This window comes from Eucyclogobius newberryi, unplaced genomic scaffold, assembly GCF_026437365.1.
Source record: "Eucyclogobius newberryi isolate DKJ021-1_F unplaced genomic scaffold, fEucNew1.0.hap1 SCAF_83, whole genome shotgun sequence".
Classification (NCBI taxonomy): Eukaryota; Metazoa; Chordata; class Actinopteri; order Gobiiformes; family Gobiidae; genus Eucyclogobius; species Eucyclogobius newberryi.
In genome coordinates this window covers 118733-124592 of record NW_027316525.1, presented here as the reverse complement: position 1 = coordinate 124592, position 5860 = coordinate 118733, and the positions used below count along the sequence as shown (strand labels likewise).

At 43.4% G+C, this 5860-nt stretch overlaps 1 non-coding gene across 1 annotated transcript; it reads right to left on the bottom strand.

The window, feature by feature from the left end:
• Nucleotides 1-969: 969 nt before the first annotated feature.
• Nucleotides 970-1041, bottom strand: trnam-cau (transfer RNA methionine (anticodon CAU)). Its single transcript has one exon. It is a non-coding gene; the product is annotated as a tRNA-Met (tRNA).
• Nucleotides 1042-5860: the final 4819 nt, after the last annotated feature.

Here is a 5860-nt window from a genome sequence, read left to right as displayed (position 1 = left end):
TCTCTGTGAAAATCAAGACACTGCTGTCCCTATAAATCCTCTGGGACCGCATGAGGCTCGCTATTTCCGTCATTTTATTTTGAAGGGACCTCACGTTACCCATGACTACGGCGGGAACCGACTTCCTGTTTGTCCCTCTCTTCTCTCGGAGTTTACGTCCAGCCCGTCTGCTTCGTTGCGTTTTCCTTATGATGTCCGCCGGGATAACGTGAAGATCTCCGGGTAAGACGACTGTTCTCCGCAGTTTCATTAGTTCCTCCTTTGTGTAAGCGCGGTACGGCGCCGACTCAGAGCCAAGACACATCGCCACGACACGACGAAAACACTCAATCCAGCCGAATAAAGTCAAAAACAGTTGAATTAAAAATGATTCCAGCGCGTGTCCCTATCCTACAGTAAAATAGAAAAAATATACTAACTATATTTACAAAATATAGGAGATAAAGCACAATAAGTGTGAGAAAAAAGAGAGAGCGTTTACACCGGGCTGCTAGCTGTACCAGCGCCTTATGACGTATAAAGAAGGCCTCATTGATGCTTGAGAGTTAAGGAACAGTTCTGTATGTAATAGATATAAGCCCATTCCACGTGCAACAAGTCTAGGGATTAGTATTTTCCTTGTGGCTCAGCCTATTAGACCATGGACCTGAAATCCACAATCCCGGATTTTGGAGGCTAGTATCCTGTGCATATTGCTTATGGGGTTATGTACCCATAATAGACTCAAATTGCTTCAAAATGTCTATTCATGGGTCTTTTTTGACCTACATCTTCTTTCACTACTCAGCTATCCTTTTCCCCAAAAAAGAAATAACAATATAGGATGGAAAAAAGAAATGTGCTGCTAGATTCAAAGCAAATGTGGAACTGGGAGCTTGCGCTGAAGATCGGCTTCCATCATCCAACACATTACTGACTAGCTTGGTTCATTTGGATTGACAATCGCAATAATGCAAGTAAAAAAAAATCTAGCAGAGGATGGTTTCGATCCATCGACCTCTGGGTTATGGGCCCAGCACGCTACCGCTGCGCCACTCTGCTGAATGGCTATGATCATGGGACTCAAACCCACAATCCCGGTTCAAGAGGCCAGTGCGTAATGCCCATGGGGCTGTATACGTCTAATAGACTCAAATTGCTTCAAAATATGAAATCTAATTTTAAAGGAATGTGGAACTGGGATCTTGCTACGAAAGACTGTGCTCTAACACTGAGCTACATAACCATCTCTTGCCTGTCATGATTATTTTCCAAGCAAGACCTGGAGTCAACACTTTTCACTTTGTGCCATCAACAGAATATTGAATGGAGATGCAGGGGATTGAAACAAGGATTTCATACATGCCCTCGTTCTGAAAGAATGGCTCCGAAATTAAACATCACCAAACATGCTGGTTTATAGAATAGAACGCAATCTCAAAATCTGTGCTGCTAAACACACGTTGCTGACAGGACTCGAACCCAATGGATTTCAAGTCCATCGCCTTAACCTCTCGGCCACAACAACAATACACCTTTAAACTGTGTTTAAGAAAGTGGAAATTACCCACATTATTTTCTGAAACTAGCGCAATTACATTACCAGATTTAACTCTCCATGAATTCATGGAGACAGCATGTTTTACTAAGCATTCTAAGCTCAGGTTTGGCGAGACATACCTATACTGGAAGTTGGGAATGTCGCCCAGGCTGCCTGAATGGGCCACTTTGTCTCACCTTCCTGCAGGTAGTGTGGATGGATGAAATAATATTGTTTGAATTTTATAAGTGCTGCAAGGTTCAAAGGTAATGCGGGACTGGGAGCTTGCACTGAATCACCACATGTGCTGATTTGAAATATTTCAGTGAAGGTCTCTAAAATTCACTGCAGTGTAATCTGGCAATTGTCTAAGAGAAATGCTCCAAAAAGAAACACCAACCAACCTGCTAGTCTATAGATGCATAGAAAAGCTAAAGGTTGATTACAAATTTTCACATGCTGCGCCCAAATCGATACCATGTTTCTATGCCTCTCTTCACCTCCGTCCAGCTTGAATGTACTCGTAACCACAGCGAGTCTTGTACATAATGCAGCTACAAGTGTTCCAGCAGGACAGACTAGATATTCCCATACCGGGAGTTGAACCCGGGCCACCTGGATTCTTTAGCTAAACAGCCCTAAACAGAATCCCATTCATTTCCTATGGTAGTGTTAAACCACTACGGATGTAATATACTTTTGGCCAGCGGCGGCGCTGTGGCGAGAGCGCGCCATGTTTGAATGCAGAGTGACGTCATTCATTCAGTGCGACCTGGACAAGTTTAGCACTAGATCTGCTCCTGTTTTCACCTTCTTATGGACATTTTACTGCCCCAGAACACTCGTATTTTGTGGCATTTATAACGGGCATTTGAAGACGTTTTCAGGTAAAGTTCGTCTTGTGTTTTGCACTTTTGAAACTGTGTTTTTAGTCACATAAAGTCACTGCTACTTCCATGTCTCTGTTGAACAACTAAACGCGACTTTTCTGTCAGTTTTGTGTGATATTCAGCCCTGTGAAGTTAAACTTTATTACATTTAAAGGTTTGCAGTTGTGCAGTTTTATATAAGGTGCAATATTACGTGATCTGTGTGTTGTGTTGTCTCTTATTGTGCATAAAAGTAGTTGTAGCTTCAACAATTCATCACAAGTAAGAGAGACTTTGTCCCACAATGGGGAAATGCCTTCACTTCATGTTAATGTGGAGGACATTCCACAACTGTTACCTAGCAACAGACTATAAACAAGAGCCAAAATCCATATGAATGACTCAACAATTCCTCCTGTCCTCCTCTGCCCCATCCTCCTCTGTCCTGTCCTCTGCCCCGTCCTCCTCTGCCCCGTACTCCTCTGTCCTGTCCTCCTCTGCCCTGTCCTCCTCTGTCCTGTCCTCCTCTGCCCTGTCCTCCTCTGTCCTGTCCTCCTCTCTCCTGTCCTCCTCTGCCCTGTCCTCTTTTCCACCCACTCGTGTCCCCACCAGCTCTCCTCGTGAGCCCTTGGGTGAGTATAACTACATAAATCGTGTGTTCTTGGTTTGTGTGGAGTCACACAGAGTCACACCGTGTAGAGGAGCAGTCACTTCTGTTTCATTTCATGTCTTTTCCTTTAGTAGTGGCTGAAGAGGACGCGCTGGAGAGGACAATGCTCAGCATCTCCGTCCAAACAACACGTGGATGTGTGTAATGTGTCTGTAACGCTTAAGCTCCATTTTGGATTTATCATGTGTTAAAAAGGTTTGTCTTTTATTCCAGCCGTGTCCAGTCGCTGCTGAGCTCCATCATCCTCAGGTTTACAGAAGTTCACACACAGATGTCCTGCCATGAAAGACACTTTGGGACACGTTCTGTCCTGTGCATGAGTTCAGTTGTTCCTGACCCTGTTCAGGTCCTGCTCTGAATTCATGCATCTGTGATGAGAGTAAGTCATATTATCTGGTGTTCAATATGAATGAGTGAGAGCTTCTTCTGCTCATTCACACTAACATTGCTAAATAAAACAGCAATATAAACTTACTTATGATATAAACAACAGGTCAAATGTAAGTGTGTGTTGTTACTAACAGCTAAATATGACTCATTATTCTTCTTCTTCTCTTACAGCAACTGTTCTGGAGGAACCACAGGATGTAAGAGCTTTTACTTGTTGCTTATTCACTGTAAGATCAAAGTTGATCAAACGTATCATATATTTCTTTCCTCTCTTCAGCTGCTGCAGATGTGCTGCCCCTTAAGCCTCCAGTGCCACTTCCACAGGAGCTGAGGTTTGTTCTGCCCGAGTCTGGAAGTACTTCAGCTCCAGGTCTGACATTTTAATAGAATAATCTAAACAAACATAAACCTATATTGTGGTGTTTTGGTTGTTTCAGATGCAGCTCGTCCCACACATTCTGCATCTGATGCTCCTGGAGAAGAGACAACCCAAAGTGAGTGAGCTCCATGTGTGTCTGTGTCTGTCTCAGTCAAACCATCACAGAGTGAACAGATGAATGCTTCATGCTCCATGTGTGTCTGTGTCTGTCTCAGTCAAACCATCACAGAGTGAACAGATGAATACTTCATGCTCCATGTGTGTCTGTGTCTGTCTCAGTCAAACCATCACAGAGTGAACAGATGAATGCTTCATGCTCCATGTGTGTCTGTGTCTGTCTCAGTCAAACCATCACAGAGTGAACAGATGAATACTTCATGCTGACTGTAGTTTCACAGCCAGTGCAGTGGTTCTAAATGTGTGTCATGTGTTGTATTTCATGTGCACACGTGTTGCTTATCACTAAAACATTCATCTGTTTTGTTCTGTAGTTCCTCCTCCAGTGAAGCTTCAGCCGCAGTCGTCACAACAGGCCGCCTCCCCCTCCACTGCCCCTGAGCCAATCAGCCAACAGCGCGCTACACCCGACCACAAAACTACATATTTGTCATTACATCATCATCACATCAAATTATTAAATGCATCATCTTCACTCAACATCAGCCCGAAAAAGCTGGAGCAAACACAGACACTCTGGCAACACCACAACTCTGCCTGTCGTCACCACGACAACTGTCGTCACCACGACCATCACCTCGTCTCCTACAGCTCTGACCATCACCGTCTCTTTCTTAGGACGCCCTGAGCAGCAGCCCTGAAGAAACACCACCTTTAAGGACATTGTGGACACAGAGTTCTTCCAGAGGGAGCTGGAGGCCACAAGACAGAGAGAGGAGGAAAGGAAGCAACAGAAGAGGAAGAGAGAGGAGTCACCTGCCCCAGGGAGAACGTGCAGGTTCTGCCCCAGGGAGAACGTGCAGGTTCTGCAAACTGGTGCTGAAGCAGGCCCTGCACAGTCCTCACATCCACACATACTTCCCTGGACTCTATATATCTGTATATTTAATGTAAATACTACTGTCAAGTAATGAATGCTGTCTGAAGTGTAAATAAATTAAACTTAATATTTCTGGTATTTTCCCTGTCAATAAATATTCTTAAAAGTACATGTTTTTTTGTGTTTTCTTTCCAATATAACAATACAACAATATTATTTAAATGATTGAGATATCATATCATTAACAATATGAGTCAATGTTTTATTTCTCTGCAGAACATAAACTGAACACAATAGTACAGTTCAGTGCTGCAGTGTTAGAGATGTGATAGTGTGACCTCTGACCCCTGCGGACTAAACACCTGGAGTTTTCTGACCCACTCCAAGTTTATTTATGCAGAAGGTGTGACGTGGGTAAATCTCTTAAGGTGAAGCAGAAATCACTATTTGTGATCAATTTGTGATTTTATTAAAATTGCAAATCAGTACCAGCAGCTGCATGTGAGTCCTTCTCATGATCTGACCTTTTAACAAGTGCAAACTGACACACCAACTCATAAACTTTATACATTTAATGTTTGAACTCATAAACTTTGTACATTTAAAGTTTTGATCCTTTGAAACGTTCCTCTTCTTCTGGGCACAGCAGGAATTGAACTCTGGTTTCTTGAGATGAATTTGTGAACGAACACGAATCTCTGCATTCTGATTGGTTGGCCTTCATCACAGTGGCACATGGCACACAGGCTCATTCTGATTGGCTGGCGCTCTATGCCCACTATCCACGGCTGGCCCCTGGATGAGAGTCAGGAATCCTAACCGCTAGACCATATGGGAAGGCTTTGAGAAGGTAAGAGTTGATTTCATGGTAAAGAAGATAAACCAATGGGTACGAGAAGTGAACCTGGTTTTGTCTGACCAAGAGTGTAGAGTGTTTAATCGAAAGAAAAGAAAAAAGGACACACAGAAATAGTTCATTTTCTCGCTACGTTATGCCACACGTTTCCCTCCCTTGCCTAATTTATTCGATAAAGTA